Source organism: Larus michahellis, chromosome 3 (assembly GCF_964199755.1).
Source record: "Larus michahellis chromosome 3, bLarMic1.1, whole genome shotgun sequence".
Taxonomy (NCBI): domain Eukaryota; kingdom Metazoa; phylum Chordata; class Aves; order Charadriiformes; family Laridae; genus Larus; species Larus michahellis.
This window is the reverse complement of record NC_133898.1, coordinates 29,287,257-29,300,249: the sequence shown is the minus strand read 5'-3', so window position 1 is coordinate 29,300,249 and position 12,993 is coordinate 29,287,257.

Below are 12,993 nucleotides of genomic sequence, written 5' to 3'. Positions count from 1 at the left end.
ATGGAGGGAAGGTTTCAGATTGAAAAGGCATTATTCTTTCCTCTAATGCCAACCCTGCTAACTATAGGGCTGAGTTAATTAATGGGCTATTTGAGCAATTTCATCCATTTTTGCATATAGCATTAATTTTTCTACAGATACATATAACACAATTAACCTGTAGCTTTTTAAACAATAATAAATGGCAATCCCTTCAATCTGGTGGGGAAAACATTGCACTTTTACAGAAAAAAAAGGATTTAATTAGGGAAAAAGATTGTGAAGAATCTTTGTTCATCTACTCTTCCAGCCATTGCCTTCCATCTGGCACGGGAACACATTACCAAGACATCTGAGCATCTTCCAGAAAAAAAACAAAACTACCCCCCCCAAAAAAAAAACAAAAACAGAAACAAGAGGAAGGTATCAACTTTCTGGCTTTCCTCTCTCTTCAGGGTAGAAAATCCTATCTGTCAGACTTAGTTCACTTGTAATTAAGAAATCTGCTTTCCTCCCTAACGAAATGTTAGCGCATCGCTTGACAAAGTCCCACTGAGCACAGAGCAAGAGGTTTAGGCTGAAAAGCGCTTGTGAAGTTTCCCTCCAAGTGCTGCTCCAGCGGCACCTCTAACTGAGGGGGGGGGCTGCGTCCTACCCCCCGCAACCACCCCGCTGCACACACACAAAAGCCCCCGTGACTCGCTCGGCTCCGCAAGCTTCAACAAAAAACCTAATCAGAAGCGCCAGGCTTTTAAGATCATAGCCCTGCCGTGATGGTAATCAGTTCGGTGGGGGAAGAAGCGTCTCTGGTGGGTACAAAGCCCGCGACTAGGGGTTGCGATCTCTGTGCAGCAGCCATGCGAATGACAAGTACCGGCAGCAAACTGCTGCCTTGGGTGGAGAGCTGAGCGCGTACGGCGGACACAAAAAGGCTCCCTTTACGCTGCAAAGAATTCGGAACTTAACCAAGCCACAATATGTTTGGAAGCTTTTGCCAAAAAGTACAAAAACCTGTAGTCAGTGTAGCTGAGCATTTGATAACAAGCGCCGTTTCTTCTGCTTGACATATTTTCCTGGTGTATTTGTTTGTAAAGGTAGAGATAAGTATAGTAACACAATCTGTTCTTTAATATCATAGGCAAAGAAAAATCACTAGTCACTAGCTACAACAGTTTACAATCTTTGTGAGACAGCTGCAAGTATATGTTTATTTTTTTACTCTAAATATCTCAAATGGAGCCTGATCCTGAAAATTCTTCTTACCTCCAATGATGCTTGTCTGCAATAATAATACTAATGAAAAACAACTGCTGATGTAACGAAAGAAAAGAAGATGAGGCTCAGATTCCCTATACAATGCTCGTAATGGTTATTTTCACTAAAGATAAGAAAGCAGACTTGTATGTGGAATATCACAGAAACAAGCCATTCTGCCCCTATCTACAATTTTGACAGTTATCTATGGAAAGCGCAGACTTAAAAAACTCTTAAGAATAATTATTAGAAATCATAGCCAAAATAACATACATCAGCCTTGATTAGTTACATGAAAAAGCAGCCTTAAATTGATAGTTTAAAAACAGGAAAATTAGCAGTATGATTAAGTATGAATGGCTAATAAAAAGAATTTTGCTAAAACAGATTAAGGTTCAGATCAAGGTCACAAAAGGAACTGATTGAGGAAAACTGTCATTTTTGCTGGGACTCGGTAGCTGTTTTAGCAGCGCTGTTTCCTCTGAATCACGGTCTTGTAATGAGAAATTACACTGCTGGGGTTAATAAAGGCTTGGCAGGTTTGTTTACCCCAAAATTTCAGTTAAAACATTGTGGTCAAAGAAAAAGGCGAATTCCTTGTGTGCAAGTAGATGGAAAGGGATGTAAGTAAGCTAAGTAGCCTCTAGTAAAATATAAGGTGAATTTATGCCAGAGTTCCAGATCTCGTGTTTGCTGTAAATTCACTCCAGAAAAAAAATTTCTAAGTGACCCGAAGTCCCCCTGTTTGCCCCTGTTTCTTCTAAAATAAACAGCTTCCAGTCACAGAGCCACAGAACCCCGTCAGCAGAGGCCAGGCTGAGAATTGCTCTATTAACAGGGTCTGGGAGTTGCCTTTCTGCCAGCTTCACCCCTTCTTGGCTGCGGATAACCTCCAGCAGGGTATGTCTCTGCACCCCTTTCTGTCCTGACAGGCCAAGCGCTGAGCAAAGGCCTTGGATCCATAGGTATGGTCTGAAAACCAGTATTCCCAAGGGAAAGATTTACAGGGAGAGTTTTCCCTGGCAATGCCTGTCTTCCTGCATGCTGGCACCAGTGGTCCTCTACTGCAGACGGGATAGTGCTAGTACCCAGAAGCTAGGGGCACAGCTGACCTCAAGAATTTCAGAGCAGAAGCAATACTCTGCATGCAATTCCTCTCTAGAAACGACTCTATTTTCTTGTTATCCCACTTGCAGGGAGCTGGGTGGTTCCCAAAGAGGTCAAAGAGCTGGTGTGTGAGTGTTACCATTGCCTCATATTTCATCTTGTCCTGATGGTGCGTAAGAGAAAGAGGGAGGAACCACAAGCATTCAGGTCGTTCTCCACCACCTCCTGCTCCCAGTCCCAGGGGACCTTGGTGCCACCGAGCTCCGCGGTAGCAGCAGACCCGGCTGCCCTCCGGAGTGGTTTCGTTCAGAGCGTGCAATGCCACACACGCGTGGATCCAGCTCTGCGGGGAGGACCAGTAACAAGAACTTCAGCGTCAGTGAAACTCTTGAGCAATATTCCCCGCTTCATGGATGCACTGCTCCAGTGAAATAAATCATCACGTCTACAAGTTGGGGGTTGCGAGGGGGTTGGGATTTTTCCTCCTTCCCCCCCCTTCCTAGGCTGGTCCTTTGCACAAGGGGGAGCTGGCACGTCTGGTCCGCGATGTGAGCTGTCGCAGCCCCCCTGAGCATCGGGTTGCTGCTCGGTGGCATAAGTTATTGTTGTCGTTATTACTATCGCCAGGCCTGATCGGGGTCAGCAAGCCAACGTGAGAGCTGTTGTATAACCCAGCAATAAAAAGACAGTCCTTGTCCCAGAACACACTCGGGCTGGTTTTCTGACAAGCTGTAACAGGTTCTGCGGCGGCACCTTTTCTGTTGCTAAATAAAGAACTTCTGTCTTGCAGAGCCTAAACCCATTGCTGAAAGATTGAAAGGAAAACGAACTAATAGGACAAAGGGGCTGTGTGCGGGGGCTTTTCAACATTTGTTTGTTTTGATCTTAGTTGCAAGTAATTCACATGGAGCGAAGTGCATTGACACTCAGAAGAAAATAAGTACTCAATTTTAGAAAGGACGACTGCTTCAGACCAAGCCGAATGCAAAAAGTCAGAATCATCCAGATAAGGTTACTGGGACAGAAATCACATTTTTATTAGTACATAAAACACATGTCACTTGACAATGAGTATCTGCGGCATGGAGTGAAATAACCCTCCAGCAGCGAAGTCAATATTTAAATCGATATCTCTGGTAAGGAAAATATCTTACTCGTTGATATAGATTGGATTTTTTTCCTTATGAATCTCTCAGGAGGTAAACAGCATATTTCTGTTGTAAAAGCAACTAATCAGTATTGCCAAACAGGTCTAATCATTCCTAGAATTCAGTAGCGCGATGCTCTGAAATTATTAATGTTGTTATAAATGCCATTTGACCTTTATGTCGGGGATATATTTCCTTTCCAGAAAAAGGCACCTACATTATTTGGGCCCTGACGCTGCCGAGTGTGAGCCCAGTAACTTCAGTGGGAGCTTAGGGCACTCCAGAAGGAATTTTTTTACATTATGTAGGTACCTAACGATTCAGCTACTCAAGGCTAAAATCCATAAGAGACGTTAGTGCCTTCATGTTAATTGCTGAGACATCCTCCTGTTCTGTAGTTCTGTACCTAGACACTGTCTGTGTTCTGCTTTAGGCTCTTAAATCCACCCCAGTGCAGCTGTGCAGCACTTCGGAAGGGCTCACAGATTGCCGAGGCCAGGCAGAGGGTCGCCCCAGTGTCATGCACCATCGCCTGGGCTAAGGGACTCCCAGGCCCTCCTCCCCAGGCCAGTGATGGATTTTGCATGAGAGCGCCATTATAGATAGGTAAAGTATGCAATGCTGGACGCAAAGCGCTGGCCCCTCTCAGTTCATTGCTTTAAGCACCTTTCACAAAGTCAAGCTCACTCGTTTCTTCTCCTTTTGACCCTCTGATCGCTTGGTTCCCTTCTGCAATGGGACAAAAGCCCCAAAGAAGGGGTAAGGATGATCCCATCCCACAGCCTGGTGACCAGGGCACTTTTTAGAGAGAAGAGAGCCGTGACTTTGCATGGCTTTGGGATGAGGAAAGCATTAAACGCACATTTCCCACCTCTGGGAGAGTCACCCTAACTTGTGAGCTATCTATGAAAGATGGGAACTGACACCACCATGAGGACATCTTGCAAAGAAAGCCACGCTGAGCAGGGTTTCGCTGGAGCCCGCAGGCATGGGCAAAGCCTGTGCGTGGGCTCCTGAAGGGATTCCCACACACCCTGCACGTAGCTGCTCACTGAGGGATGGCTCTGGCGAGCACAGGAACAGCACCGTAGCATCTCGGGAGCACGTGTCCTGAGCTGGAATGAGCTACCATGGCAGTTCTGTACCTAGACACCTACAGTCAGCCTCTGTGCTCTGCTTTAGGCTCCTAAATCCATTGGCTTATTCAGGACCTCACAAAACATCTAATCACCTATGTCCTATTAAAATTAATAGTATGGCACTTGCAACTATTTTGAAATGTTATTAGATGCTGCTCTGCCTCTGAAAAAATTGTCCCTCAGTGCCTTGAAGGACTGAGTCCGTAGAGGTGACAGATCATAAGCATGCTTCAGATAATGGGAATGACTTTTTATTAGAAAGATGGGTTCTTAAAACTGTTGCTATATAATATAAAAATAAATTAATTCAGTGCACCAAAAAAAAAAAAAATCAAGATTGTTTTCCCTAGGTTATAATCCCTCTACAGAAATATCCTCCTCTTTCTTAAAAACACCAACCAACAAAAAAAAAGTAAGTCTATAAAATTAAACTACATTTCCTGTTCAATACCAGCTTTGATTATTCAGCAGGGTAGGATAGTTTTAAGCTACCAAATGCGCTTCCTTTTCTTCTGCTTTATGATTTTAAACTTCTTAAGACTTCTAATGCAAGTACTAGGACAGGGCAACACAAAGTATTTTTTAATGTGCTTTTAACCCCTCCACATGGAGGTTGCTGAAACAGTTCGGATCTTTGAACCACGGTAGGGTGGTGCTGGCTAAGAGCTGTCACTCTCTGGCAGCTCTTCCGATATGATTAATAGAAAGAAAGCTGCGTCGGGATTAGTTTTTGTACAAGACAACAGTGTGCATTCCCAAAAAGAACAACCCAGAGAGCTTCCCAAACTTTGTTTTTAAACTCTTGTCCAGCATCGCTTTGGCACACGCTGCAGATAAGGCATCCTTTGGTCAAAAGAGACGGAAAACTATTCAGCGAGGTAAGCAGTGACTGATTTAACCAAACCCATACTGAGCATAAACCTGTATCAGAGGAAGGGAACAGAGCTGAAGCTAAAATCAGCTTCCATCTTGCAGCCTTTCGTGTAATACAGCCTGAATCGAAACCTGCATTTGCCAGAGTTTTGTATTTGACTTCTAAACAGCCTTGGCGATTACACCTCCTGGAGGTGCAGCTGCGTGTGACACCAGGAGAACTCGATGCCAACGGAGAGCAAGGGGTTTTCTGACTCGCCAGAGACGGATTCCTCCTTAGCAGGGTTGATGTGACAAATGAGCACAAGGCGGGGGCTTCTAGAGTCTGCGGTTTGCTGTGAATTAACGTACCGAGGGAATTCCCGTCCCGGCAGCGGCGATCCAGCAGTGTGCACAAACATGGGGCCAGATCACCAGCTGATGTAAACTGGAATGGCTCTGCTGGATCTGGCTGACATCCGACATTCACTTACAATTTCTGAATGGTGACCTAAGAGGAAGAGTGGGATGCCATACCCACAGCGTTGCTAGTTCGGAGGGGGAAGAAAGGGAACGGGCAAAACGTCTGCGACAGAGAAACACCAACGCACCTCTGCAGCCACAGAAGGATTCTTCCAGGAATCTGGGAGAGAGGCACAAACACAGAGCTTTGCAATGTTTCTGAAAACGCATTCAACCTGACAACCCTGGTGAAGCCAGGCACTCAGGGCCACATAAGGTTGGAAGTGACAAGAGGTCACAGCTTGGTGGCAGCTGCTTGGGTAGGAATTTGCTCGTGGGATAAAGCAAGTGGAAATGTTTTCCCTTTTAACCTTCCCACCAACCCAGTGGAAGGAGCAGGCTGGGGAAGAGCAAGAGCCTTGTACGAGACAGGAAGACATCACAGCAGCTTACACTGGAGGCAGACCATGCAACTCCATCTGTTCCCCTGGGTCTGTAGGATTTTAGGGAGGCTCTACTCAATTTTTTTAAATTCAGCCTACAGCCTCACTTATGTCGAGGGTGCTCCTTCAAGGCTCCCCGACAGCCAGGAAACCCTACGCAAACAGGGATAGCTCTCCTATTCAGCAGACCCGGTCCTGCAGTGTTTGGCTTGGGAAGGCACAAATGGTTAATCTTAAAAGCAATCTGGCAGAAATGGGGTTTGGGAACCAATTCACCAAATTTACACAGGAGTGTTTAAACTGAGCAGGACATTAGCCGATACTCAGTGGGCAAACTTAATGGCCAACGTCACTCTATCAGCCTTTTCCCATGAAAAACCTGCACCCTAGGTGCTAGCAAGTGCTAATTTGTTAAGAAAGCCTTAATTGAGTGACAGTTAATTATTGACAGATTTGAACTACTTTATCTCTCAATCAAAACCTGGCTCTGTCCCAGGCAGCAAGCGATTTACAGCCACAAAGGTAAATCTGGCCACGTGCAAGCTTTTTATGCCGAGGCCTGATGGCTCTCCCTCCCCCACCCCAAGTTTCTGCTAAAATTTCTCTCTGAAGGAGCCGATGATCCCCTGGTGATCACCATCCCACGTCAAGGTGGTTACCCTGCTTAACCCCACTTGGCACAGAGTGGGAATTACCAAGGGGACATCCATCTGGAGCTGCCCGAGATAAGAGGTGTCCAGTGTTAATAAACAGGCTTCCTCTACACCTCAGCAGGGCCTTCCTTTTCTAAACAGTCTTCCTTTAATGTTGTAAAATGTTTTTTTCCATTTACTCAACGATCATGCCTTTGCCGGTGGGGGAGGGCCAAGGGAAAGAGAGAAGGGTGGAGGAGAGGAGAGAGGAGAGGAGAGGAGAGGAGAGGAGAGAGAGGAGAGGAGAGGAGAGGAGAGGAGAGGAGAGGAGAGGAGAGGAGAGGAGAATTAAGACCCAGCTTATGTTTCTAAAGAAGCTAGACACCTGCTTTTGACATGAAATTACTAATGCTAAAAGCTCACCCAGCTTGGCTATTTTGCTTGCCTTCTGCACACAAGCAACATGTGAAGTAAGAAAGAGAGAGAGAAAAGAAAGAAGAAAGAGAAGTAAGAAAAATAAAGGAAGAAAGGAAGAAAGAAAGGGAAAAAGAAAAAAGAAAAAGAAAAAGAAAAAGAAAAAGAAAAAGAAAAAGAAAAAGAAAAAGAAAAAGAAAAAGAAAAAGAAAAAGAAAAAGAAAAAGAAAAAGAAAAAGAAAAAGAAAAAGAAAAAAAAAAAAAAAGAAAAAGAAAAAAGAGAAGAGAGAGAAAGAAAGGAAGAAAGAAAGGAAGAAAGGAAGAAAGAAAGAAGGAGTGAAAGAGAGAGAAAGAAAGAGAGAAAGAAAGAGAGCAAGAAAGAAAGTGAAAGAAAGAAAGAAAGAAAGAAAGAAAGAAAGAAAGAAAGAAAGAAAGAAAGAAAGAAAGAAAGAAAGGAAGGAAGGAAGAAGGAAAGAAGGAAAGAAAGAAAGAAAGAAAGAAAGAAAGAAAGAAAGAAAGAAAGAAAGAAAGAAAAAGAGAGAAAGAGAAAGAAAGAGAGAAAGAAAGAAGGAAGGAAAGAAAGAAAGAAAGAAAGAAAGAAAGAAAGAAAGAAAGAAAGAAAGAAAGAAAGAAAGAAAGAAAGAAAGAAAGAAAGAAAGAAAGAAAGAAAGAAAGAAAGAAAGAAAGAAAGAAAGAAGGAAAGAAAGAAAGAAAGAAAGAAAGAAAGAAAGAAAGAAAGAAAGAAAGAAAGAAAGAAAGAAAGAAAGAAAGAAAGAAAGAAAAAGAAAAAGAGAGAAAGAGAGAAAGAAAGACAGAAAGAAAGAAAGAAAGAAGAAAGAAAGAAAGAAAGAAAGAAAGAAAGAAAGAAAGAAAAGAGAAGAGAGAGAAAGAAAGAGAGAAAGAGAGAAAGAAAGAGAGAAAGAGAGAAAGAGAGAAAGAGAGAAAGAGAGAAAGAGAGAAAGAAAGAAAGAAAGAAAGAAAGAAAGAAAGAAAGAAAGAAAGAAAGAGAGATGGAAGGAAAATGAATATATTAGTAGCAGTAGTAGTAACCCCAGCAGTATCACAGTCATTCACTGCAATATGTCTAAACATTCATAAATGTTTCATGCATCCTAAAATGCCATGTACAAGGGATATGGCATCCCACTGAGGTTAATGAATGAATGAGGTGCCCTTGAAGGTTAATTTGCACAAACAAAAGGTCAAGGGACATCTTCAAAACAAAATATTGATTAAAGCAAGTTAAATGTTTTGACTTGAAGGAGACATGAAGGATTAAAAAGCAAAATAAAGCAGTATGAATAAGAAAGGAACAGGAAAGAAAAAACACCACCCCCAGACACAAAGGAAATGGTAGAAAACATATCTGAATCAGCTAGTCATCTGCTAACAAGCTGTAAAGATTTCCAATGACAAGTTGTCACATTAGTTTAGTGAAACTGAAGCAGCACTTATCCCTTTTCCTGTGCTTAATCTCTCAGCGAGCTGCACAGAAACATGCTACCACGTTTAATAGGATTAGTTTAGTTCACTTTCTCCTCTCTGGAGGTTGTGAGGGGTTTTGTTGTTTGTTTTCTTTTTTTTTTTTTAAATTATTTTTTAACAATTCTATTTCCAGCAATGCCAGGTTCTTGAATTAAATTGCACTCTGCTGAACCACCTAGGCTGCATTCACTCTCCAGGTTCAAGGCATTTTCTTCCAAAGGTTTCCTTTTTGAAAGGAGGAGCCAGGGCAAAGGGAAGCGAGGAAAGGCTCTGAATTCAGCAATTAAACACATAAGGCACCCAGTTCTCCTCTTTCTCATACGCACACACTGATGATGCTTTATTGATATCAGTAGAGTTATTTTTAATTCACATCAGCATAAGTAAGAGCAGAATCAGGCCTCTGTGGTTGCGGGGTGTTCTTCTTTTTATGCATGGGAGTACTTGGACCTTCCGCCCCCCGTAAAAAAGCAAAAAAAAAATTAAAACCCAATGCTGCTATGTATTCGCAGCCCCATTCTCTCATTTAGTTGGAACAGACACAGCAAGGAAAATGATCAAAGAAAAAGCAGTTTCAACAATATACCCCTGTCACTTTCAATTTGGTTGTTAGACTCCAAAGGGACAGAAGAATCACCCGTGGTCATGGGCACACTGCAAAAGTTTTCCTAAGTTTCTTGCATCTGTTTTTTTTTTTCCCCTTAAAGAAAGAAATGCAAGCACGGAAGGCTGTCAGCTTGCTGCAAACCTTTTCTCTTCAGAGGCACCAAAATTTGGAGGAGGATTTATTTCTGATGGGACAAACCTTGCAGCTGAACGTAGGCATGACAGCCCCCATATCTGGAGGAAATGTCGTATTTTGACCTGAAGCTTGTGACAGACACCAAGTGTTGGGCAGAGGCAGAAGGGCAGGAGAAGAGAACCCACAGACCTGAGCACACCCAGGTTTTAATCTAAACTTTGTGAACACAGAGTACTCCAAAACGCTCACAACTCAGAAAATAAACGGTGTGACTACCTTAAAATCTATTAATGACCAAGAAAACGATCCGGTGACTTACGTTACAATCTATTAATTACCAAGAAAAGGACTTGGTGAGTTCCTTATGACCTATTAATTACCAGGAAAAGGACCTGGGACTTCTACAGGAGCTTAAAGAGAGACTGGAATCTAGGGCAGTTCACTAGCGGGGACCACACTTAGAGTCAGTCAGAGGACTGGGGGCAGTGAGGGACAGAAATAGCCACGCACCCACCCCACTGCAGCAGGAGGCTGCCCCGCCATTGCCCAAGCCACCAGGCCCTGGAGAAGACACCAGGGACGACTTTGCTCTCTACAAATCCTGAACACGAGGTGCTGGCACAGGAGTTCCCCTGGACCTCATCTGAGGGATTAAATTCTGGAGGAAGAAGAGCTTTTCCTCCACCTCTAAAATTTCGGTGATGGGGGGGGGGGGATTACTTTTGCTGCTGAGCTTTGAAACATCAACTTGCATTCCTTAAGAGGCTGCCTATCTCCAGGATTAGAAGACAGAAAGGGTCTGGAGCACGCAGTGCTCAAGACAGTGGGCAAGTGGAAAGCATGCGTTTCATTCCAGTTGGGCTTACTGGTGTGTCAGGTCGCAGGGTCGGTGTGTTTAGACTTGAAAAAGTTGGAAGACACGGGGCTGGAGGAAGGTAACCTGCGAGCACCTACAGAAACAAGCCAGCGGTGCGGGATGGTAGGTGGAAGCCTGCGCACATGGTCCCCAGGGCTGGGGCCAGGCTGGCTGCCACTGCTCTGCCGAGTGACCTTGGGGACATCGCTTTGCTCCCCGGTGCCTCAGTTTCTCTTTTGAGTAAATCGACAGTGGTTGAAGTGAAGTTGAGCCCCGGTAGTAACAAGCTCAGTGTCAGAGGCAGCTATTTATTTATTTACTAGCGTTTGCACGATTCGGCTTCACCTCTACGTGTATCCCCGTGTCCTTTAAAAGAAAAAAAAAAGGGGGGGGGGAGAATTCAAGCGAGTCATTCACCCGCCAAATTTAGCCTATCTCCCCCTGCATCCAGACACACTTCTGCACCCTTGTTCCGCAGCCCCTGCGGCACTTACCGCTACAACGGGAGGCTGAACATGTCACCCCGGCAAGAACACGCCGGGAGCCAGCCCTCCCGCCGGGACCGGGCCGGGCCGGCTGTGCGCGCCTCTCCGCGCCCGCGGAGCACAGCGCGGGCCGCCGACGGAGCCGCTCGCCGCCCGCTCCGGCCCTGTCGCTCCCCGTCGCCCCTAATTCTGAAGGTCTCACGTTAAAACAACTGGCGGCGAAGCCGTGCCGGCGGTCAGAGCCTCCCGCGGGCCGGGCCGGCGCGACGGGCAGCGGACACCGCTGCGGGGCCGCCCGGTCCTCGGGCTGGGGGACGAAAGCGGTAGCAGCGGAGCGCACCGGGACGCGCCCCGTTGCACCGGGGATTTGCGGTCACCCACGGCGCTGAGGTGGCCAGCGCCCGCCCCGCGACGGGCCCCGCAGCCAGCCACGGCACGGCTTGCGAGGGCACCCGGCCGTGCGGGGCTGCCCGGCCCGGCCAGGAGCGGGGCTCTCCCACCGCTGCGGGGGCCGGGGAGGGCAGCGGTGAAAGCAGCCCCGCACCGCGGTCCCCTCGCCCCGTACTGCCGTCCCATCGCCCCGTACCGCGGTCCCATCGCTCCGCACGGCGCCGGGCCGGGGCTACAGCCGCCTGCCGCCGGACGCGCCCCGACGGGCCGGGCGCTGCCGCCCGGGGAAGGCCGGCGCTGGCGGCGGCCCCGAAAGGCTTCTCCTCCCGCATCGGTGCGGAGCTCTAGGGCGCGAGTTACCGGCTGCATCTCCTCGGCATCCGCCGGCCGGGGCGGCGGCAATGAGGTTTAATTTTTATTAACTCGGGATAGGCTTCCCAGCGGTAGCTCGGGCAGCGCGACGCGGCCGCTTCGGCCGGTCCTTTGTCACATTACCCACCCACCCGCGTTAGGCACCCCGCTCCCCGCCGGCGGGATGCGGGGATAAGAGCCGCTGCTGGGAGCCCCGCGTTTCGGCCTCCCCCGGTGAGGGCAGGACCCGGGGGGGCGGGTTTGCTGCCGTGTCGGCTCCCAAACTTTGGCCCTGGAGAGAAGCCCTCGCAGCGCGCCCCGCCGAGGGGCCTCCCGCACCCACGCGTGGGGCTGGGCGCCGCGGTTCCCCTCTAGTGAGACAGATCCTTAAAGTGGAAAGCGGGGGGGGGAGGGGCTCCCCGCGCCCACAGGACGGGGCGGGCGGGGAGGAGGCGCGGCCCGGCCCCTTGCCGCGGGCTCGGAGCAGCGGCGCAAGTTTTGGCATGGGCCAGCCCTGCCTGCCTTCGTCCCATGGGGTCTCCCCTCCACTCGGGGCTCCCTCTCCCGCCGGCCCCGCACAGCGGCCCCGTGGGGCGGGCACGGACGGGCCCGGCGAGGCAGCGCCGTCCTTACCTTCCGCCGAGCGCCCAGCAGCGCCCCGCTGCCCTCTCTCCCTCCGCCGGACGTTATTCCCTCTCGTCAATTCATTCCCCTGCCGCCCGCAACCCCAAGGCCGTTTTCCTACGGGAAGCCTCGCCGCTCCACCGGCAGCGTCTGGGCGACCCTCGGCGGTAGCCGGGGCGGGGGGCGCGGGCGCTCCCTGCCCCACGCCGCAGAAACCCGCGCTCACGGCGGGACAAAGCGCGCACAGCAGACTTTGGTCCGGATTGCAGCCCGGACCTGCTGGGAAGAGCCTCTGGGATTCCCCCCCCCCCCAATTTTTTTTTTTTCCCCAAAGCTCTCCCGGCGGGAGGGGGCTGTGCGGGGCTGGGGCTGGGTTTAAGTTGACGGAAAGTTGGGGCGCGCTGTTGGCGGGGGCCGGGTCCGCTTGTTCCACGGCGCCGCGACCTGATGCTCGGTTTTATCTTTTATTTTCTGCCTGGTTACGTGGAGAGCGACCCCCGCGGCTCCCGCTCACGGCGCTTCGCGGGGGGCGGGCGGCCACGCACCCGCTTCTCTTAAAAGTTTGCGACCCGCTGGGGGGGCGGGGGGAGGCTGCGCCCGCGGGCAGGGTCCGGCTTCACCGCCCCGATG